The 24,518-nt window shown below is 44.9% G+C and overlaps 1 protein-coding gene across 23 annotated transcripts in view; it reads left to right on the top strand.

The window, feature by feature from the left end:
- The first annotated feature begins 755 nt into the window (after positions 1 to 755).
- The window catches only part of MCTP2 (multiple C2 and transmembrane domain containing 2), a 270,449-nt gene continuing 246,686 nt past the window's right edge, over positions 756 to 24,518 (top strand). For 6 of the 23 annotated variants that reach the window (XR_011250196.1, XM_069558923.1, XM_069558918.1 and 3 more), the window contains exon 1: positions 756 to 1,032. The gene's annotated coding sequence lies outside the window, so the exon portion shown is untranslated. Of the gene's footprint in view, positions 1,227 to 6,500; positions 6,671 to 15,388; positions 15,532 to 24,518 lie in introns of those variants that run through there. The other 17 variants (XM_069558919.1, XM_069558927.1, XM_069558930.1 and 14 more) reach the window with 8 other exon arrangements.

Genomic DNA, 24,518 nt, shown 5'->3' with positions numbered 1-24,518 from the left:
GACAGGGCAGAGATAAAGAGTAAACACAGTGCAAGATTAGAGCAGGAGGAAAAGAAAAAGGAAGAAGTAGAAAAAACTCACGGGTAAGGAACAAAAGCAAATGTTTACTGAAAGTCTTAGTGCCAGTCATCGCTCTTAGGGATCTTTAAGAGACTCTTGAGTGTTCCAGCAGCTCGAGAATGTCACCTCTTTAAAGATGAGAAACGGGAGTTCCGTGTGTTTGGTTGGCCGATTTCCACCATCAATCGCGCGCACGTGGCACGGGTTTCATGGGACGCTGGCCTCCAGCACCTCTTAGGGTCTGCGTCGTAAAAACGGAGGCGGCTCCCCTCGCACTGAACCTTTGCCGCTGCTGCTTAGTCGCTCAGTTGTGTCCGACTCTCTGCGACCCTACGGACTGTAGCCCACCAGACTCTTCTGTCCATGCGATTCTCCAGGCAAAGATACTGGAGAGGGTTGCCAAGCCCTCCTCCGGGGGATCTTCCCAACCCAGGGATCTAACCCAGGTCTCCTGCATTGCAGGCGGATTCTTTACCGTCTGAGCCATTTAGGGAGAGAAACGGTGTGCGCGTCAGCGAGACAAGCGATTAAGCAATTAGACGTTTGCCAGCCACACTGGCCCACACTTTGTTCTTACCCTGCACTACAACGCGAGGAATCTCAACTCCCTTAGCCAGACTTTTTGGACACATCTTTTTCCTGTGCATCAACTCAGACGAAGGAGATAAACGTAACCGCTTCCTCTTCACCGAGCCAGAAGCCAGCGGCGGAGCTTCCTCCCCGCAGCCCGCGGCGCCCCTCCGCCCGGCTCCTGGCGCGGAGACGCCGGGACCCGGGCTCCAGGGCGGTGCGCGGCCGCCTCCCAGCTCCGGAGGCGGGGCCGGCGGGGGCGGGGCGCGGAGGCGGGGCCGGCGGGAGGCGGGGCCGAGGAAGTCGCGCTGTCCTCCGCGATGCCCGGGCCCGCCGCGTCCCGGCGGCTCTCGGAGCTCGCGAGTGGCGGCGGCAGCAGCCCCGAAGGCCGGGTCCGCGCAGGTAAGGGGCTCGCGCCAGCCTTTCTGCAGCTCCCGGGACGCGGCCTCTGACGGGAAGCCGCGCGGGCCAGCGGGGCACCCGGGCTGCTCCTTGCTCTTGCGAGGAGGGCAGAGGTGTCCGCTGCCAACAGAACCCGGGATCCTGAGCGGCCGGGAAGGGAAGCTAGTGGAGCTGCCGGTTCAGGAGTCAGAAAGGTACGCCGAGCATCGGGGTGCGGGAGAGCGCACCGGGGCCTGCCCCGGGATCTCTTCGCATTTTGAAGGACCTACGTTTGGTCTCCTTGGGTACTCCTTTCTGCAGAGGCCAGTCCCTCATTTGGGCGGAATTGGATGCGCCCCCTTCGTGGAAACCCGGCGAATTCGCTTGGGTTCCTTGCGCAGAGAGCCCACTGATAATTGTGTATAGGTTTCAGAGTGTCTGGTAACATTAAAAAAAAAAAAAATCGGCGGTAGTGGTGGCGAACTCGAGAGGCAATTGCTTCAGCAATTAGTTCCCTAGCGCACTGTCCATTTGTTAAGCAAATGGTGCGTTGATGGCGGGTAAATCTGGGTGAGTTTCCGCGAAGTGGATTAGAGCGTCTGAAGCAACTTGTGTGCGGTGTGTGTGGGTTTTACCCGTGCCTCGGTGCTTACCGAGCCTGCTCTAGAAATTTCATCTGCATCGGACACTTGGAGTTACCGAAAAGCCTCGCGGTGAACCTGGGGACTCTAGAAAACCTGCTTCACCGACGCACCAAATCACAAACAGGTCTGTGGATTACAATTCCCATTAGCAATCACTTTTTGCTTGGATCAGCAGCATTTCAATTTAACTGATGTTAGCTGCACGTCTGCCAAGGGGGGAGCCTCTAGGAGAGCACACAGGCTGGTGTGCTGTGCGGTAGCACAGGTGTGGATACAAAAGGGAATTTTGGGGCAGTCCTTTCTCACAGGTGGATGTTTAGATAGCAGTGGCACATTGTGCTTTTGTTTTTGCGGCACCTGTTTGATCTTTGGTGATAAGCATTTTAAATATAGGGAAAATAAAAATCTTTAGAGGATATTTATCGTTAGCCTGGTCACATCCAAGTGGCAAGGATTTTCCAAACCATACTTAAAATAAGGTTAGTTTTGTTGTTCAGTTGCAAAGTTGAGTCTGATTCTTTGCAACTCTACCGACAGCAACACCAGGCTCCTCTGTTCTCCACTATCTCCTGGAGTTTGCTAAAACTCATGTTCATTGAGGCTTTGATGCCATCCAGCCATCTTGTCCTCTGCTGCCGCCTTCTCCTCCAGCCCTTAGCCTTTCCCAGCATCAGGATCTTTTCCAATGAGTCAACCCTTCGCATACGGTGGCCAAAGTATTGGCGCTTCAGGATCAGTCCTTCCAATGGATGTTCAGAGTTGATTTCCTTTAGGACTGACCTGTTTGATCTCCTTACCGTCCAAAGGACTCTCAAGAAAAGTCAGCTCTATACCAAGCACCAGCTAGTCACTTTCCTTAAAATGTTGCTTAATATTCACCAAGGGGATGTTATTCTGAACAAATGAGAAACTAAGGCAGGGGAAGATGCAGGAATTTGTTCATAGGAACTGGTGGACCTGGGAGTTGAGTGTGGATATTTCTTAGTTCAGAATCCATGCTTTTTCACTATTCCAAGTTTCTGTGAGACAGTGTAAATCTGCAGATTTAATAGAAATGAGAATTCAGATTTACACATCTTGAGAGCTATAGTTGTCATTTAGTTGCTACGTAGTGACCAGCTCTGCGACTCCATGGACTGTAGCCCACCAGGCTCCTCTGCCCGTGGGATTTCCCAGGCGAGAATACTGGAGTGGGTTGCCATTTCCTTTTCCAGGGGATCTTCCCAACCGAGGGATCAAACTCTAAGTCTCCTGCTTGCCAGGTGGATTCTTTGCCACTGAGTCACCTGGGAAAGGCATTGTGAATAAAATGAATATTATTTTCATTCTCTTTGGGTTCTTAAACTGAGACCAATCTGGGACAAGATGAACAGTATTTTAAAAAACAGAAAATTTATTACGTGTCTTCCTTAAGATATTTTTAAGGAGACTCCCTGGTGGCTCAGATGGTTAAGCATCTGCCCGAAATGCGGGAAACCCGGGTTCAACCCCTGGGTTGGGAAGACCCCCTGGAGAAGGAAATTGCACCCTACTCCAGTACTCATGCCTGGAAAATTCCATGGATGGAGAAGCCTGATGGGCTATAGTCCATGGGGTCACAAAGAGTCGGACACGACTGAGCAACTTTACAATATAGCCAAGTTGGGCAAATTAGTAAAACTTTATATATATCCTGTGTGTATTGCATATTGAAGTATCAGCTAATTTTCATATTGTTCATATGCTTTAATGTATTTCGTCTTGATTTCTACCCATAGTTTACAGGTAAATAGAGGTCACTGTTGCCACCTAGAAAGGACTTTGTGTGTATGTATAAATCTATAACCATAGCTGAATGTATATAATATTTATTTTAAAAGGTGTATCTATTTTTCCTTAAATGTCTCTCTAGAAGTATAGAGTACTCCAACATGCTTATTTAGGAGAGAATCCTAAAATACCAATTTAGCCTTTTGCGTGAATGATCCATAACAGCTCAATGGATGATTTCTTTAGTGCATGTAAACCGCACAAGTGATTTTCAAATTAAAGTTATTATACTGTTTAGGATGAGAATGAAAATAGTACTTAGAATTTTAAATACTATCTTCTGACATGGAGAGCACTTGGCTTCTTAAAACCTTCCTTGCAATTGCTGGTAATTACCTAAGAAAATTGAGGGGTTTCATGTTGAAATTATCTTTAGGTGTAGAAGAAAGTGTTTTCTGTTGAAGAAAGGCTTTTTGCTTGTGTTGAGAGGATCAGGTAAATATTCTGCCTAGATTGTGTTTGGCACATTTCGCCCCCACCTCATCTTCCTTGTATAGAGAAATTGACAAGACACCTTGAACTTCTTAAAAGCATTTGAAGTCCTTCCTGGCTGGTGTTTATAAAAGTGTGGTTGGCTTGGTTAAGATGCTGTAAGGAAGGGGCAGGATGGATGATGTTTTGGAGAAATTCACAGAACAGCCAAAGGGCCAAGGAGAAGCGTGTGCATGGGATGTGAAAGGGGCAGTTCCAGATTTTGTGATACTTGAAAGGTAGACAGTAAGGGGATCGTCATTAAGAAAAATAATACCAAATTAGCTATGAAAGTGAATGCTTACCTAGAACGGAAAAAAATTACAACCATTTGCTGGTGATTGCTTTCTTGTTCCTACTGAGATCTTTTGGGGCCATTTACCAGAAAAGGCTTACATAAAAATGCTTCCTGATTGCACCCTTGTCCCTGAGAACACCCAGCATCTCCTAATGAGAGGCTTGAAGCTTTTGGTGCAGAGGCGGGGTAGGGGGTGCTGCCTATGCCAGTGAGAGACCAGAAATTGAAGCTCCCTCACCTTCAAAGTGTGAGAGCACCCGTTGTGGTTGGAGGCAAAGAATTAATGGTCCACTGAGCAGAGAAGCTGCTGGTTGGTGTGGGAGGGATCGTGGGCTCATTGTGGTCTCAGGGCCCGTCCTTCCCAGTGAATAGTTGTGAGAGGAAGCTCCCATTGGTTCCGCTTCAGTTGGTTCTCCAGGTATGCCTTTGAGTGTTGGCGCCATTTAGTGAAGGTTTTCTGTGTCCCATGCACTAAGGTTCTGATTGCCGGGGAGCTCCTGGTCTCCTGGAGCTTATTTCATTGGTGACAGTATGGTGTTGGTGCCAGTTCCGAGGTCCTGATGCTTGAGCTGAGTTTGGAATCATGGGTGGAGATGCTGAGATGGAAGAGTGTATGGGATGACGGCCGTTGGAAGCCCTGGAAGTTTGGACCCGCACACCGTCCTCCACTGATGCAGAGAAGCCCGGTAGTCAGTATTTTTCCACAAGTGTTCCCAGGCCAGCAGCACCCGCACCCATGTACTTGCAATGAACTTGTTAAAAATGCATGTTCTCAGGCCCTATCCCAGGCCACTTGAATCAGAAGCTCTGTGTTTATGGCACAGCAGTCTGTGTTTTAAGAAGCCTTCCAGAAGCTTCAGGCGCATGCTATAAAGTTTGAAAACCATTGCTTTTAGTGTTTAAGAGAACTGGTAGGGCATAGAATCCCTTGGGAAGATGAGAGGAGTGAGATTAGTGCTAAGGTTTATATATTATTATTGTAATATAGTTATATAGATAGAGCACTTAGATTATGCCAGGCATTGTGATAAGAAATATTAATTCCTTTAATCATCAATGCAACCCCCAATCGCAAAGAGTTGGACACGACTGAGAGACTCAACAACAACCACCACCTGAGAGCTATTATCACTCCAGTAATTTATTTAAATTTATTTATTTGGATTCTTTTTTTTTTTTTTTGACGAGGTTGGGGGCTTCCCTGGTGGCTCAGATGATAAGAATCTGCCTGCAGTGCAGGAGACCTGGGATTGATTCCTGGGTTGGAAAGATCCTCTGGAGGAGAGCATGGCAACCCACTCCAGTATTCTAGCCTGGAGGATCCCCATGGACAGAGGAGCCTGGCAGGCTACAGTTCATAGGATCTCAAAGAGACAGACATGACTGAGTCGCTAAGCACTGCACAGCTTCCTTTTGTTAAAATTGAAGTATATAGTTGATTTACAGTGTTTTGTTAGTTTCTGATATACAGCAAAATAATACAGTTATACATATGATACTGTATCATATTCTTTCCCATTATGGTTTATTACAGGAAGTTGAATACAGTTCCTCTTGCCGTATAGTAGGACCTTGATGTTTACTTTTTTCCCCTTGGGCTCTTTCTCATCTGCCTTTCTGTTGCTGCTGCTGCTGCTGCTAAGTTGCTTCATTCGTGTCTGACTCTGTGTGACCCCATAGACAGCAGCCCGCCAGGTTCCCCCATCCCTGATTCTCCAGGCAAGAATACTGGAGTGGGTTGCCATTTCCTTCTCCAGTGCATGAAAGTGAAAAGTCAAAGTGAAGTTGCTCAGTCGTGTCCGACTCTTAGCGACCCCATTGACTGCAGCCCACCAGGCTCCTCTGTCCATGGGATTTTCCAGGCAAGAGTACTGGAGTGGGGTGCCATTGCTGTTGCTATTTCCTGAGGTCCCCTCCTCTGTTGAGATGGACGTGAAGACTGCTCCATTTAAAAGTGAGAAAGCTGTAGCATAGAGACAAGGGTGTTGTCCCAGGCCACACCGGTTCAGCCAGGATTCACGCGCAGGCAGTGTGGTTACAGTGCCCGCCTTCCCTCTCTGGGAAGGCCATCGCTGCCTTTGTCTTGTGTTGGTCTTGTGGGAGAGGCCTGGAAGGCAGGCGTGGGTCTTCTTGGCATGGCCCTATTTGCTGACCACTTAGGATTAACAAGTTTCTCTTTTGGTAACCAATTGATGAGAGAGGAAGAATGTTGTTGTCCTTCTGTCTTAGTGCAAACTTTGAAATTTCGTAAGCAGATAGACGTGATTGCATATACACGATTACCTAACGTCGAGCACTTCTTTCCCCAGCTGGATGACGGCTCCCGTGGATTTCCCCAATAGGTGATGGTGAAAAGTGGCCTTGTTTGCTAATTCTGGGATTTGATCTGGATGTTAGCAGACCATCTCCTCAGGCCACGGAGGACTTGAAGATGATGGTATGCTTGTCCGTGTGTCCCAGAAGGTGTTGAGGAGACCTGTGCTTTGCATTTTCATAGTCTTTCTTTTCCTTCTGGGAAAGAAAGATCATTCTTCATGATTCTATACATTTTATCATGCATGGCAGCATGAAAAGAATGTGTAATTATATTATGAGTGCCTGTGGCAGTGTGTGAAATGATGATTTACCTTTGGGTGTGAGCCTCGGATTAATAGGTCTTTCTATCTCTGCTTCAGAGACAGACGTTTAGACACTGTCACTTTGAGCTTATGGCAGGCGGTGGAATCTAATTCTGCAAGTACTGCCCGTCTTCCTCGTGTGGTCATTCATTCATATGGTCATTTTTGCCTCTTCAGTTGTGCTCAGCATTCATTTAGGTGCTGGAGGGAAATACAGCGGTGACCAGCCAGACACGATCCCTGCAGACTAGTAGAAAAACGCTTGGGTGAGCGGAGTTGGATGCCCTAATTCTGGCAGCGAGTTGTTAGGAGAGGAGTTAAGAAATTGTCAAAGTTCAGAAGTGATGTATGGGGCATGGTTTAAGGCAGTAGGGAAGCAGAGGTGTGGAAGTATCTGAGAGAGATCTAGGAGATTACATAGGTGACCAGGTGGATGTGGGTGGTGAGAGGGGTTGTCAGGGCTGAGATCTGTGTCTTGGGCCCCTAGGATGGTGCCAGGATGGTGGACAGGACTAGAGAAGACTGTTTTCTACAGAATAATGGATGTCGTGAGTTTGAAATGTGTGGATGACTCCAAGATATTTGGGTAGGCAGATGGAATAATGCAGCTGATATGAGAACTGAATAATTCAATGGATGGAATAATATCAACAGCTAAATATGTTCTCTCTCGAGGAGAGTGGGGAGAAGACGTTCAGGGAGGAACGTGGGCATTTCTCCTGGGTGGGCGGGATAGCAATTCACTCCAGTTCCTTTGATGTGGAAGACGATCAAGGTTTACCTCCGCACATTCTTTCCAGGGTGGAGATGAATCCTCCACTCCCTCTGGCCTTTTGCATGTTTGATAGCCTGAGCTCTACTCAGGCTAGAGTAGGAGGGAGGAGGCCCTCAGTGTGGAAAAGCAGGCTGGGTGGGTGAGTGATAGGGGCTTGGTCAGATTTTCAGCCCATCTTACTGTTATAAGTTATTTAAGTGACTTACCATCTTTCCTCTTAATTTGTTATGCTGTGTTGTTAAAAACACTCATTCATCGTTTATGTGTATCATTTTATTGTAAATGAATTGTATCATGTGGGTAGGCCGTATATATACACATACATGGGGCTTCCCAGGTGGTGCAGTGGTAGAGAATCCACCAGGCAAAGCAGGAGACACAGGAGATGTGGGTTCAATCCCTGGGATGGGAAGATCTCCTGGAGGAGGAAGTGGTGACCCACTCCAGTATTCTTGCCTGGAAAATCCCTTGGACAGAGGAGCTGGGTGGGCTACAGTCCATGGGGTCAAGAAGTCATACACATACATATACATACATATACACAGACATACACATACACATAGGTCATGTGTATATGTTATGTAGATTTCCTAGGGCTGTTTTGTAGCTGCTATAGATGTTACAAGATTCCTTTTTTTTTTTTTTTTTTTTGTATAGAGGATGTAGGTTTTTCTAGGTGCTCAGAGTTAAGCGGAAGGCTTGTTTAAAACATGTGTTAGAAAGTAGCTGGAATACATATTTGTTCTTTTATCCAAAAGCTATGTATTATGTTTGCTATGTGCTAGAATTTTCCATGTGAATAGAGCAGAGAGCTCCCTGTCTCTTTAGAGCCTAGATGGGAAGTCAGGCAGCTTGACAGGTGAATACTATAGCCCTCCCTTGTAGCTCAGTTGGTAAATAATCTGCCTGCAATGCAGAGAGACCTGGGTTCAATTCCTGGGTTGGGAAGATCCCCTGGGGAAGGAAATGGCAACCCATTCCAGTATTCTTGCCTGGGAAATCCCACGGACAGAGGATCCTGGAGGGCTACATGGGGTTGCAAGTGTCGGACACAACTTAGTGATGAAGCCACCACCAGGTGACGGTGAGGCATGGGGTCGGGTGGGGTGGGGTAGGGTAGGGTAGGGTTGGGGTTATAGGAGGCAAGCAGTGAAGGGTGGCCTCCAGAGGCAGGACTGCCTGCACTTAGCGGTAGGAATGGGCAGGCACATCAGCCTGGAGAAAGATTTGGAAAAAAGAGATTGTTTTGAGAAATTGATGGATGGATGCTTTTGAGAAACTGAAAGTTTCGGATAGCCTGTTTCAACTTTGTTTATTAAAAATCAATCATAAAAAGGAACAAAACTGGGTCATTTGTAGAGACATGGAGGGGCCTAGAGTCTATCATACAGAGTGAAGTAAGTCAGAAACAGCAAAACACATGTATATTTGTTGCAGAAGTCGGTCTCTCGGGAAACTAAGCACCTCGCTTGGAGAGTTGGAGAACTCAGGTTTATTATGCTGGCGGGCCCAGAGGAGCTAACACTTCCAGCTCTGAGCCCCAAACAAAGGAGTTACAGAGTTTTTATAGACAGTGCATGACACCAGACTTTAGTGTGCCGTGCTGACTGTGAGTAGGCTAGCTCAGAGTAGGGGTTTCCTGCATACGGGTGGTTAGGACAAGCAGTGGAGATGCCCGACCTTTACACAAACAAATATGGTTATGCAGGAGCACAGGGGCTGGGTAATTGACAAGGGTGAATGAGTTAAGTTTCAGTTGCTAGCACTGTTGGAAGTTTCTGTCTTGCCAAAACTACATGACTTTGCAAGGAGTTAGCTGAGCTGCAGCGGAGAAGGCAATGGCACCCTACTCCGGTACTCTTGCTTGGAAAATCCCATGGACGGAGGAGCCTGGTAGGCTGCAGTCCACCAGGTCGCTAAGAGTCAAGACGCAACTGAGCACTTTCACTCTTCACTTTCACGCATTGGAGAAGGAAATGGCAACCCACTCCAGTGTTCTTGCCTGGAGAATCCCAGGGACGGGGGAGTCTGGTGGGCTGCCGTCTATGCGGTCGCACAGAGTCGGACACGACTGAAGCGACTTAGCAGCAGCAATGGGAAGCTGTTGTATAGTGCAGGGAGCTCTGCTCAGTGCTCTGTGGTGAGAGGGATGGGGATATAGGACGGAGGTCCAAGAAGGGGATGTATGTATACATATAGCTGATTCACTGTGTTGTGTAGCAGAAACCAACACAACTTTGTAAAGCAACCATACTCCAACTTAAATCAGCTAATAAAGGAGAATGTTCATGAGAGACCTATGAACTGATCAGGAAAACCCAAAAGTATTGAACTTACGTCCGTGTGACCGTGATTGTGTTCAGAGCCAAGGGGCAAAAGCAAACAACAGCACAAAGCCCCCAGGCCTCCCAAAGTCAAATGAAACCACAAACAAATAATGATTGTGTAATACTTTCTGGCTTTGGTTGTGAGGGTGGACCATTTTTAGCATTGTGAAAGAAGTTGAGAATTAGTCTGAAAACTTAGGTAGTATGTCAGAGAAGAACATTGTGTTACTTGAGCAGTAACTGACATTATTGTTATGATAGTCTTATGTAATATGGAAGATTAGATTTAAATATATAAAATTAGTTTAGCTGTATGGGTTTGTAGTCTGGAAATGCCTTTAGGGTTTCAGCCCTTTTGCTGCTGCTTGGCCCTTATGAGAATTTGGGGCCTAGAGATTTTGGAGGCTTGTTTACCCTCTCATTGGTAACAAAATGTCCTGTACGGTATATCAATTAATCTTTGGCGGACAGTTTCTTGTCTGTTGCAGGATCAGGTCCTGAAATTCAATATCCTCATCTTCTCTGACTCTTTACCTCCACAGATTCCCTCCACCCCTTTCCTTATCTCCTCTTTTTTCATGCGGGTTTCTCCCTACCTAATTCACTGTATCAGTTCAGTTCAGTCTCTCAGTCCTGTCCAACTCTTTGTGACCCCATAGATGCCAGGTTTCTCTGTCCATCACCAACTCCCGGAGTTTAATCAAACTCATGTCCATTGAGTCAGTGATGCCATCCAACCATCTCATCCTCCGTTGTCCCCTTCTCCTCTGGCGTTCAATCTTTCCCAGCATCGGGGTCTTTTCCAATGAGTCATTTCTTTGTATCAGATGGCCAGAGTATTGGAGTTTCAGCTTCAGCATCAGTCATTCCAATGAACACCCAGGACTGATCTCTTTAGAACGGACTGGTTGGATCTACTTGTAGTCCAAGGGACTCTCAAGAGTCTTCTCCAATACCACAGTTCAAAAGCATCAATTCTTCTGTGCTTACATCCATACATGACTCTCATATCCATACATGACTACTGGAAAAACCATAGCCTTGACTAGACGGACCTTAGTTGGCAAAGTAAGGTCTCTGCTTTTTAATATGCTGTCTAGGTTGGTCATAACTTTCCTTCCAAGGAGTAAGTATCTTTTAATTTCATGGCTGCGGTCACCATCTGCAGTGATTTTGGAGCCCGAAAAATAGTCTGTCACTATTTCCATTGTTTCTCCATCTTTTTGCCATGAAGCGATGGGACCAGATGCCATGATCTTCGTTTTCTGAATGTTGAGCTTTAAGCCGACTTTTTCACTCTCCTCTTTCACTTTCATCAAGAGACTCTTTAGTTCCTCTTCACTTTCTGCCATAAGGGTAGTGTCATCTGCATATCTGAGGTTATTGATATTTCTCCCGGCAATCTTGATTCCAGCTTGTGCTTCTTCCAGCCCAGCGTTTCTCATGATGTACTCTGCATATAAGTTAAATAAGCAGGGTGACAATATACAGCCTTGATGTACTCCTTTCCCGATTTGGAACCAGTCTGTTGTTCCATGTCCAGTTCTAACTGTTCCTTCCTGACCTGCATACAGATTTCTCAAGAGGCAGGTTAGGTGGTCTGGTATTCCCATCTCTTTAAGAATTTTCCACAGCTTGTGGTGATTTACACAGTTAAAGGCTTTGGCATAGTCAATAAAGCAGAAATAGATATTTTTCTGGAACTCTCTTGCTTTTTCTATGATCCAGTGGATGTTGGCAATTTGATCTCTGGTTCCTCTGCCATTTCTAAATCCAGCTTGAACATATGGAAGTTCACAGTTCACATACTGTTGAAGCCTGGCTTGGAGAACTTTGATCATTACTTTGCTAGCATGTGAGATGAGTGCAATTGTGCGGTAGTTTAAGCATTCTTTGGCACTGTCTTTCTTTGGGATTGGAATGAAAACTGACCTTTTCCAATCCTGTGGCCACTGCTGAGTTTTCCAGATTTGCTGGCCCATTGAGTGCAGCACTTTCACAGCATCATCTTTTAGGATTTGAAATGGCTCAACTGGAATTTCATCACCTCCACTATCTTTGTTTGTAGTGATGCTTCCTAAGGCCCACTTGCCTTCACATTCCAGGATGTCTGGCTCTAGGTGAGTGATCACAGCTTCGTGGTCATGAAGATCTTTTGTATATAGTTCTTCTGTGTATTCTTGCCACATTTTCTTCATATCTTCTGCTTCTGTTAGGTCTGTACTTTATCTGTCCTTTATTGAGCCCATCTTTGCATGAAATGTTCCCTTGGTATCTCTAATTTTCTTGAAGAGATCTCTAGTCTTTCCCATTCTATTGTTTTCCTCTATTTCTTTGCATTGATCACTGAAGAAGGCTTTCTTATCTCTTCTTACTATTCTTTGGAACTCTGCATTCAAATGGGTATATCTTATATATTGTTTCAGGACCTTGTTAAAAAGCTTTTGCAGAAGTTGCCTTCCATATTTTAGGCCTGTTGAAACAAGTAGAATTTCTCTGAAATTTCTTTCACTCTCTTTAATCTCAGATGAGCTGGCACAGAGATATTTTGCTTTAGCCAAGAATGAGAAAGAAGGTTCCCGGAAAGTTTCCTGTGTTACTGTTTGAACCAGAAGCGATAGCAGAACTGAAAAGGTGCATGACAAATTGTTTTTTTAAATGTCATGAACTCTGTGTGTGAGACACACACATGTGAAAGTTTAAACACAAGAGGCCTCGCCCTGGTCATTAAGACAGCTTAGTTCTGAGTTGCTCTATTAATTACTTCTTTTCCAGCTTCCAGTCTTATGTTATGTTTGGCTTCATCACCATAAGCTCAAGATCCTAAGTTACTAATTTATTGCTTAGTTTTAGGGTTCATTGGCCAATATGTGCCTTTCCATTGATAGTGGGTTTTTTTTTTTTCTTGAATGGAAGATGTTTTTGGCTTTTAATGTAGCAGCAGCCTGCCGTTGCTGAGTTCTGTTAGGTGGCAGCATTATTTTATTTATTCTAATCCTGTCAGGGACCCTCCTAGGTAGCCTGCACGTATGCTCAACTGTGTCTGACTCTTTGCAACTCCACGGACTGTAGCTCACTGGGCTCCTTGGTCCATGGGATTCTCAAGTGGTTTGCCATTTGAATACTGCAGTGGTTTGCCATTTCCTGCTCCAGAGGATCTCCCCAACCCAGGGATGGAACCCGCACCTCTTGAGTCTCCTGCATTGGCAGCTGGATTCTTTGCTGCTGAGCTGCCTGGGGAGCCCCTCCTAGGCAGGGGTCAACCCTGTCTAATAGAAGAAAGTGCTGAGACTCACAGAAACCCAGGACCACCCACCGGGATGGAATCTTCCCCTTTTCCCCAACTATTCCATTCCATCCAGTGCTTTCAACCATTCTACTCTGCCTCGCTTCCCAGTGAAGCTGCTTAACCGCAAGAATAGAGTCTGTTCCGAATAAGACTGCAGGAATTTCCCTGCATCCTGGGATTGGAAGCAGCTGGTCCTTTCATCCCAGGATGAAGGCGGAGTGGAAGCCTTTCACCTCAGAGGCTGCTTTCAGCGCAGCCATGAAGCCCTGGAATTCTGCTAGACCCTCCTCTGAGGATGGATTTGACATGGTTTGATAAATACATCCCTTCAGAGCAGTTTCTTGCCCAAAGATTACAAATACACAAAGTTGGATATTTTGAAAGGGTCTCACTCCTTTATCTGACTCGAGTGATGCATAAAACATGCAATTGTCGTCCTAGATTTGTGGAATAAAGTACGTTGTCCCTTCCACTAAACACCTTGCGTCACTCCTGAATGTTCACAGGAGAACTGCCTCCTGGTGTTCTTGTGTTTTTAAAGTGATGTGAGCTTTTAAATACATGCAGATGTTGACATTTCACAATGTGGACAACATTCCTGCTGAGCAAGTGATTGATGCTTTTTTGTTACTCGTTGGTTCCTTTCTAAGCATTAGGTGCATTTGTCAAATAGATCTTTCGAGGGTCAACAGTATGCCAGTGAGGTTGATGTTTTGTTTGATGTGGTCTTGGGGAAACTGGAGTGACTTGTGCTGGACGTGCTGCTTGTGCCCCTGGGGGCTTCTGACACACCACCTAGGTACCCTCCTCTAGTGGACGTTGAGTCTGTGGCCTCGTGAGTGCAGTCGCAGTTGATGCGGCAGTCGGAATGGAGAGGGCGTAAGGAGGACTCCCTAGCACCCTGCAAACTGAAGTCCTGTGCACGGCGTCCTGTGCTTTTGAACAGAACACTCAGCAAGGTCATCTGCATTCATTTCAGTAGGAAGCCGTACCGACATTCATATAATGTCAGGAAAGATAGGTTGGCACTTTGGTTAAACTGTTTTTTTTTTTTTTTTAATGCAGGTTTTGCTGACCAGTTCTGGATGTCTTGTCAGTGTGCTCTTGGTAGTTTTCTGGTGTAATGACATCCTGAATCTAGCCAGTTGAAAAACCAACAACCTTGCCTTGAAATGTTGCTTTTTTTGGTAATGGCTGAGTCAGGCCAACTCAATGAGAACTTATAAAGCACTGGTTTTATTGTTGCTTTTAATGTTGTGTGATAAAGCATGGTGTGAAACAGTGTAGAGCAAAACCCCCTTTACATACACATATATTTACCCTGTTACTATGTGCAGATATATGAGTGAACTTCCCTGGTAGCTCAACATGGTAAAGAATCTGCCTGCAATGCAGGAGGTGTGGGTTTGATCCCTGGGTCAGGAAGATCCCCTGGAGAAGGAAATGGCAACCCACTCCAGTATTCTTGCCTGGAGAATCCCATGGACAGAGGAGCCTGGAGGGCTACGGTCCACAGGGTTGCAAACAGTCAGACACAGCTGGACACCGCAGCCCACAGTATATGAATGGGTGTGTGTACTTTTTGTTGTTTTGGAGATGAGCACTAGAAACTTACTAGTGGTTACTTTATGGAAATGGTCTAGTTGGGGCTGAGTCACTTTTCATTACGTGCCTCTCTGCACGATTACAATTTCTTAAAGGCACCTGTGGGAAAAATATCCCCATGGTTAATTGGATGGTGAGATGATAAGTCTTTTATTAATGTATTTCACATGTCATTAAAACTCCTTGGACACGAGAATATTAAAAATACTTTGAATTAGTTTAACATTTTAAAGCTTGTAAAAAGTCTTTAGTATCTTTTGTTCGATTTTATCAGCCAAACATCTTCTCCGTTAGGGATCCAGAAACATTACAGTGTCTGGTAGTTGAAATGATTAAGCAGAGAAAAGTTTTCAAAATTCTTACCTACTCAGCCTTCCTGGAAGCCACTCTGACGTTTGTAGGACTTCGTCATCTCCAACGCTTGGGCTCATTATTTTTAAATGGAGATGAAAATACTTACCTTGGGCTGCTGTGATGCTTAATAATAATAATCCCTGAAGAGTGCCTTGTGAATAATAAGTAATTTATAAATTCCTCTTAGGGCTTTGGCTCCGTGGTAAAGAATCTGCCTGCCAGTACAGGAGACATGGGTTCGATCCCTGGGTCAGGAAGATCCTCTGGAGAAAGGAACGCCAGCCTACTCTGGTCTTCTTGCCTGGGAAATCCCGTGGACAGAGGAGTCTGGTAGGCTACAGTCCATAGGGTGCAAAGAGTCAGGTTTAGCAACATTTAGTTGCTAAATGTTGTTTAGCAACTAAACAACAACAGCAGCAAATTCCCGTTATTCAAGGAAAAGAGGAAGTCTGGCTGCTTGGTAATGAGTAAGCCTGCAGAGGTTTGGGTGAGTGAGTGCCCACACGTTATGGGAGCTTTTACCTGAAGATCAGACCCCTTTACAGCTGATGTTTTGCTCTACATTTTCTTCCAATCAGAATAAGAGTAAGAGGAGGGCAGGCAGGAAGCAGCAATAGGAGCTGCTACTAAATGACAGTATTTCAAAAAATACCTGGAAACACATTTTAGGGAGCAGTAAAATTTATCCACCTCAGTCTTTTTTATCCAACTTGAGGCCATTCTCTTTAGAGGTGAGACATCACTTTTCCTTAAAAAATTTTTTTTGGACGTTTAGTTTCACTTTTGAGGTATTTTTCCCTTTTGCATTTTTAATTAAGTCTTGAGAGCAGAAAGTGGAGATTGGCCATGTCCACGTTCTATTGATTGTGCTGGATTTAGCATTTTCTTGGTGATTAGGGTATGATTTGATGAAAGCCCAGCCACTCCTGGGGAGAACCTGACAATGTTTCATAAATATATACGGATGAAAGAACACCTTGGATGGCTGTCTTTGGAAGGTGACAGCTAATCAATGGCTTTATTGAATTTACATGGCTACATTTCTAGTTGCAGAAAAAAAGAAAGAAAAAAGGATTATCCATGATTTCCTGTTTATATAGGACAAGAGAGAAAGTAGGAGTGGTTCCAAGTTTCATAAAACTAATCTCCTTGGAGAGTCAAGATCCATCTTTGTGAAAGGATTATTAGTAGTACCCTCTTGGGAGCAGAGAGGATTTTTTTTTTTTTTTTAAAGGCAGGTGAGGTCTGTTTAGGCTGATGGAGAGGGAAAATGTGAGCTGAGTTTGGAAAGATGGAGAGGCAGTGACCCTGAAAAGCTTGTGGAGGTTGCCAGGAGACGTCTCGCTGTTGATCTCTGCTCCTTTCATAGTCTGGCCGCCTGCAATTTGACTGAAGGACCCTTTGCAATGCTGCTTGTTTTAGGAGTGGATACTGTGAGGCAGGAGGTGAAGTAACAGAGACTAGGGGGCAAGGTGGTGTCAAGGTCAGGAACATGGAGTTGGGCCGCTGGACCTGAGTCTTGGCTCTGCTGTGTGTTGGCTTTGTGATGCTGGGAAGTTACTTAAACTCTCTGGGCCTTAGTGTGCCCGTCAGTGACGGAGGCTTCTAATAGTACTTACTGCCGTGGCAGTCCAAGCATGGGCAGGAAAAGAATTTCCAGCCCTAGAGCATTTCAGAAGGGAGTGAGTTTATTCAGAACAAAGAACAGAGATAATACGGGCACTGAGAGCGTAGCCGGCTGATCTGACAGGCCAGGGAGATGCTGTGTGTGTGTGTGTGTGTAGATGCTGTGTGTGTGTGTGTGTGTGTGCGCGAGCTTAGTGGTGTCTAACTCTTTGTGACCTCAGGGACTGTAGCTGCCAGGGTCCTCTGTCCATGGGATTTTCCAGGCAAGAATTCTGGAGTGGGTTGTCATTTCCTCCTCCAGGAAACCTGCTCAACTCAGGGATCGTACCTGTGTGTCCTTGCATAGCCAATTTTTATAGCCTCCAGATTAAGAAAATTCCTCCTGGAAGGGTGGCGTTAAGTGATTGGTGACTACCAGCGTGGGCATTTTTGCCTAATTTGGAAACTTGCTGGTGATGATTGAGGCGCTTTTAGCAGAGGTTACAGAGAGACTCAGTTCCTGAGATGATCTTGGTTCTGGGCTCCACTCCTGTGGCCTTGGGATAGGACCCCACACCTCCACTATAGGGTTGAGGATTAAATGACAGTATACTTAAAGCGTTTGGTACATGATGTCTGTTGCACCTAATGCCCCATGCACTCCTCAGGGAGTAGCTACAGCAGCTGCTACTGCTGCTGTTTTTATGACATCGATGATCGCTCAGGCATGTCCAACTCTTTGTGACCCCATGAACTGTAGCCCGCCAGGCTCCTCTCTCCATGGAATTCTCCAGGCAAGAATACTGCAGTGGGTTGCCATTTCCTCCTCCAGGGGATCTTCCTGACCGAGATCAAACCCACACGTCTCGTGTGGCTCCTGCATTGGCAGGCAGATTCGTTACCACTGAGCTACCTGGAAACCTAACATTGATGGTGGGGAGGCTCATTTTAGCTGAAATGAACCAGAAGTTGTCCTGTTTGCCCTTCTTAATAGGACCTCAAAGTTGCTTCATATTTTAAAATGCACTTGCACTATGCTAGCTCCGTGGGAAGACTGGTTTGGGTATTTCTGATCACTCCAAGCCTTTTCCTAGCTGATGTCCTAGTAAATGGGTTGAAAACCTATAGAAAATTAGGAAAGTTCATTTGGGAATTATCGATATAAGCTGTTATATAATAGTGGCCACTTCATGGAGCTGACACTGGCATTGATGGAATCAGTGGTGGGGAAAATCGATGTAGCCTTTTTAAAAGATAGATGGTTTTAATATTGATAATAGTGTTCTTTACCTTTTCATTTGAGAGATGCTGCTATAAAGGAATGCTTTATAAATACTAATGTGTGCTGACTGCATTTTGAGAGTGAGCGGTCCCTTTGGGTATTTTGAGACAAAAGGTTCTGTGATCTGGGCAAATGTCTTTGTAATGCACAACGGAGAGATTTAGAAATATATTCTTCAGATAAAGAATGTTTCACATGAGTGTGGGAAATAGTCATTAATCTGTATTTTAAAAACCTTTTTTAAAGAGTTTTTTTAATATTAACAGTTCTGTTTTGAGCTAGATTTTATTTTTAAAGTTGAAGTATAGTTGATTTATTATACAACAAGAGCTGACTCACTGGGGAAAAAAACCCTGATTCTGGGAAAGATTGAGAGCAAGAGAGAAGGGAGTGACAGAGGCTGAGATGGCTGGATGGCATCAGAGACTCAGCGGACATGAGTTTGAGCAAACTCCGACAGATAGTGAAGGACAGGGAAGCTTGGTGTGCTGCAAACCATGGGCGCTTAAAGAGACGTGACTTAGTGACTGAACAATAACAAAATTATGTTAGTTTTTAGGTGTATAGCAAAGTGATTCAGCTATGCATATAAATGTATCAATTCTTTTCCCTTACAAGTTATTACAAAATCTTGAGTATAGTTCTCTGTGTGATGCAGTAGGTCTTTGCTGGTTATCTATTTTAAATATAGTAGTGTGTAGATGTCAATCCCAAACTCTTAATTTATCCGTCCTTAAAAATCTTCATCAGTCAAGAAACGGCTCGGTGCTTGGTGTGTGCATGTATGTGTGTTATGAATTTTAATTCATTTTCAACAGTTTTCCTCACTTGATTTGGACATGTGGCTTAGTTCAGAGATGATTAGGTGCACATACATCCGTTCCTCACAAACGCATCTTGGAAGCCTCACTTACTATCTTTACTTGATCCTGACATGCTGTGGGGACACTGTCTCCAAGAGCCTCAGGATTAAGGGGCATCTTAGATGACTGAAATCCAAATTTTGATGGGAAGAGATGAAGGGAGCTGGGTTTGCAGGCTTTTGTAGTCATGCCCAGTGCTCGGATCTTGCAGTTCTTGGTTGAGAGTTTCAGAGATGAATTACGTGGGCTTCATCCTGTGGTGGAGCTCAAGGGCTTCATTGTCAACTTGCTGGCCACAATTTTTAAAGTTAATAGACAGTGGATCATTCTGTTATGAAATGAGTGGGGAAAGCCGGAGACGACGTGCATGCTCTCCCTCTCACAAGGTGACACCTGGCTCTCTAATGAGGCTCTGTCAGGACTAGTGGTGGTTACCGAATTAACCCTCTGTATACAGTACAGGAACCTGCAAACATGCCTTATCACAGAGCAATAAATATATTGCCTAATGTTATTTAGTTAGTGATTAAACATGTATTAAAGAACTTAAAAGCACTTTGAGACTTTCAGGTTGATGGAGTATACTGGTCTCTAGGCGGACATAGAGTTCTGGAAAATATTCATTCACGATACAGTAGAAGGAGTTGCCCTCCAAGGCCCTCTGTCCCTCCTTCCCTTCCTTCCATCCATCCATCCAGACTTAACTGCCCTGTGCCAGGTATTGTGCTGAAGATGCAGATGTGGACTTGGCCAGTACAGCCCCATCAGAGGACTTAATTATGGTCGGGGAGTGGGAGGTGGACTGGGGAGACTAAGTGAACAAACTGATGAGATGAATTTGATCATCAAGGCCAAGCTGAATGTCAGGTGTGACAGAGATTATGGTACAGAAATGAAACTTTATACCAGAAGGTCAGGGTCTGGATTAGGGTCAGGATCAGGCTTGTAAGGAAGTGATGCTCTCGATCTGGAACCTGAAAGAGCCAGTGTTTGATAAGTGGGGAGACCAGATTATATTACTGCCCCCAAAGCACAGGCTCCCTGGACCTTCAACCTAAATGTTTCAATTCAGTCCAGTTGCTCAGTCGTGTCCAGCTCTTTGTAACCTCATGGATTGTACCATGCCAGGCTTCCCTGTCCATCACCATCTCCTGGAGCTTGCTCAAACTCATGTCCATCCAGTCAGTGATGCCGTCCAACCATCTCATCCTCTGTCATCCGTTTCTCCTCCTGCCTTCAATTTTTCCCAGCATCAGGGTCTTTTCCAAGGAATCCCTTCTTTGCATCAGGTGGCCAAAGTATTGGAGCTTCAGCTTCAGCATCAGTCCTTCCAATGAATATTCAGCACTGATTTCCTTTAGGATGGACTGGTTGGATCTCCTTGCAGTCCAAGGGACTCTCAAGAGTCTTCTCCAGCACCACAGCATCAATTCTTCAGCACTCAGCTTTCTTTAGAGTCCAACTCTCACATCCATACATGACTACTGGAAAAACCATAGCTTTGATTAGATGGACCTTTGTTGGCAAAGTAATGTCTCTGCTTTTAAATATGCTGTCTAGGTTGGTCATAGCTTTTCTTCCAAGGAGTGAGCATCTTTTAATTTCATGACTTCAGTCATTGTGTGCAGTGATTTTGGAGCCCCCTCAAAATAAAGTCAGCTACTGTCCACTGTTTCCCTATCTATTTGCCATGAAGTGATGGGACCGGATGCCATGATCTTCATTTTTTGAATGTTGAGTTTTAAGCCAGCTTTTTCACTCTTCTCTTTCACTTTCATCAAGAGGCTCTTCAGTTCCTCTTTGCTTTTTGCTATAAGGGTGGTGTCATCTGCGTATCTAAGGTTATTGATATTTCTCCCAGCAATCTTGATTTCAGTTTGTGCTTCATCCAGCCCAGCATGATGAGCTCTGCATATAAGTTAAATAAGCAGGGTGACAATATACAGCCTTGACGTACTCCTTTCCCGATTTGGAACCAGTCTGTTGTTCCATGTCCAGTTCTAACTGCTGCTTCTTGACCTGCATACAGATTTCTCAGGAGGCGGGTCAGGTGGTCTGGTATTCCCATCTCTTCAAGAATTTCCTCAGTTTGCTGTAATCTACACAGTCAGAGGCTTTGGCATAATCAGTAAAGCAGAAGTAGATTTTCCTCCTAAGTCTTTTTCCCCCATTTTCCCCCTTACTCTGCTTCTGCAGTGTTTCTTCATCAGGGTACTCGTGTTACACCTGCTAAAACTGAGCGTTGTGGAAATGCTGACCTCTCCCGGGCCAGGTGTTCTCCATGGGTTGGTGAGGTTTCCTCTTGGCACACGACCCACATTGCCTGAACTTTGCCCCGAGTAAGAGCTCTTCTGTGTTTACTCTTCATTATCCCGGCTGGTTAGTGAGCCCAGAGCTTACTTGAGCTTTCCTCTCGTGGCTAATCCATGTGAGATTTCACCTGTGCCTTTAGCTTTCTGTAAATGACACACGAGCCTGCCTTGTTCTCACATGGTCAAGATTCTGCCCCCGGGTGTTAAGACACCTGCTGGAAATTAGAGCTTCCTCTTTTCTTCAGTCTTTCTTCAACTGTGGATTATTTTTAGCCTTTTTCTATTTTTTCCGAAGTTTGAATTGTCCTGTGCATTTATAGAAAACGAATGAAAGCAGCCAGTGAGGCGTAGCATGGGTTCAAGTGTCTGAATTGAGAACCCCTTATGGTCAGGGAACTCGCTGAGTGATGTCAGCTCTGCCACTGTGGCTTGAGCTGGTCCTCTGTGTTTCTTGTTGATTAACTCTAAGTACAGGACAGTACCATTTGCTCCTTTACAATAGAAGAGAATGGTTATACAGAATTATAACCTTGTAGGAAAGCAGACATTTATTAAATAAAGTATTAACCCCAAACTTAGATGGTGCTCAAGCCATGTGTTTTGTAAATAGATGTTTACTTGGGCTCTTCTCTCTTTGAAGGCTTCTGTACTATATAGAGGCAAAACATTAGAACATTTTATTGCGAACAAATAGGAATTGGGTTTACCTGGTGGCTCAGATGCTAATGAATCTGCCTGCAATGCAGGAGACCTGGATTCCATCCATGAGTTGGGAAGATCCCCTGCAGGAGGGCATGGCAACCCACTCCAGTATTCTTATCTGGAGAATTCCACGGACAGAGGAGCCTGGTGGGGTTGCAAAGAGTCGGACATGACTGAAGTGACTGAGCATGTAAGCATGCACAAGTAGGAATTACAGCCACCTAATAATAAGACTCTTTGAGAGTCCCTTGGGACTGCAAGGAGATCAACCCTGGGATTTCTTTGCAAGGGAATGATGCTAACGCTGAAACTCCAGTACTTTGGCCACCTCATGCGAAGAGTTGACTCATTGGAAAAGACTCTGATGCTGGGAGGGATTGGGGGCAGGAGGAGAAGGGGACAACCCAGGATGAGATGGCTGAATGGCATCACTGACTCGATGGATGCAAGTCTGAGTGAACTCCGGGAGTTGGTGATGGACAGGGAGGCGTGGCGTGCTGCGATTCATGCGGTCGCAAAGAGTCGGACACGACTAAGCGACTGAACTGAACTGAATAATAAGACAGAATAAGTAGGTGTCTGTCCTGATTTCAGAGCACGTGTCTGTGCCATGTCAGTGAAGCGACTGTGTTCATTTTTAAGAGTTTAGTTTTAGAATATTGAAAACGGTATGCCTGGACTTCTCTATGTTGTTATCTTATCTAATTAGTTAGATAAGAACTTATCAGCTATGTCATGTTTTGAGTTGCCAAGGCCTCTTGAGTTGGTGGTTGTGCGGGAAGCCATAGAATACTCTTGGTCCTTCTATAGAATCCGTGTGTTTGATGTCAGTGCTGAGACGGAGTTGGCGAATCACCGGCATGGAGCCACCGCTCCCCGTCGGAAACCCAGGGCAGATGTTCGTGCTGTTGACGTCGTCTTCCCCACCGAGCCTCAGCATCCTTTGCAATCACAGCTCTCTGGCAGCTGCCATCAATTGACTTGAGCTGCTCATCAGAAGCCTCGCTGTTATTCGAGATAATTTGGGATTGATGTTTTTCTTTATGTTGGGGAAAAGCACACACAGACATGCACGTCCAGGAAATATGTTGTACACGCTCTCATGTGGATTGCACAGACAGCAGGGTGTCAATACTAAAGTGAACACAGACTAAAAATTTATGAAGAAAGCAAGTATCCTCTGCATCGAGAAAACTAGCCTTTAACAGTTTTTCTATAAGCATGGACTTCTGGCCTAGTCCACACTGAATATGTCATTTTCTAGGGCTGCAAACATAGGTTAGGTACAATTTCAGAGTTTGTGTTTTCCATTGAAAATTATATCATAAATCATTTTCCAGGTGGTTACATAGATCAGAGAATTAATCTTTAATGGTGGCACTGATGAAGATTAGTGGTTCATATTTCTGTTCACCATGTGTGTGTATCTCTACAAATATATGACTGAAAGAATATGTATTCTGTGCTAAGTGCCCTGGGCTTGTCGTACATTTATATTTTATATTAATGTGACTGTCACCTGATGCAAACTGTGCATTCTATTCTTTACCTGTGATCAAAGGGTAATTTAAAATTTCATGCGGTGAGCATGCATAGAGAGTTAGTAGAGAAGGAGGATATGAACTATGTGTTTTTGTGTGGATTTTCTTTAATATAGTGTGAATCTAAACACACATTAAGGCAAATTGCTGGGGTCTTTAAAGAACTGACCCTGTGGAATAACCTTGCAAACAAATTTAAGGGAATTTATACCCTATGATGGGGACTGGGAGTCGTGTGTTTTCCCTTTTATTAGCACAGGGAGGGTCTTTGTATCTGAGTTGTATTAAATATCATGAGCTCTGCATGGTGATGTTACTCACAGAACAATCGTAAAATTAAAGGAAATGTGGCGTGAAACAAAGCATTTGATTTTTATGCCTATTTATAGAATCTAGCACGAAGGGAACCAGAGAGCAAAACTGACAACATAGTCCAACAGTTTCAGTATAAAGTGATCCTTTGTGGGGGGAAAAAGCCATCTTCATTGTGTGATAGTAAATGTGAACTGGTGCTCAGTATTTATGGGGAAGCAGAAAATGTCCCCATAGTCGAGTTTTAGCAAGTGTCTCATCCACGTTAGAAGCTACGTGTTGATATTGACACACTGACGTAGTAAACGTGACTATGAAACTGACTTGAAAATAGTGGCCCGTGGACGACTTTCGTGTGCTTGACAGTGTGTGGAAATTTCACACAGATATTTGGGCTGGGAGCATCTCTTGAAAACTCAGAGTGTCAGCACATCCCTTGGCCGCAGCGAGGAGGGCCTTTGCTCGGGGAGTCCTGTGCTTTGTCTAGCTTGCGTCGTCCTCCACCACAACTCACCTGCCTGCATTCCTGTTTTTCTTCTGTGATGTCCATGATCACCAGAAATTTTGACCCTGCTACAGAAACACTTGTCTATTTTACCTAATATATCCTCTTAAAAGATGTCATTTTATGGATCCATATATCCACTCCCACCAAGCTTAAAAATCAATTTTATAACTAAATTAAAAATTTTTAATAGTC

This window comes from Ovis canadensis, chromosome 18 (genome assembly GCF_042477335.2).
Source record: "Ovis canadensis isolate MfBH-ARS-UI-01 breed Bighorn chromosome 18, ARS-UI_OviCan_v2, whole genome shotgun sequence".
In the NCBI taxonomy this organism is placed as follows: domain Eukaryota; kingdom Metazoa; phylum Chordata; class Mammalia; order Artiodactyla; family Bovidae; genus Ovis; species Ovis canadensis.
This window is presented reverse-complemented; position numbering and strand designations above follow the sequence as displayed.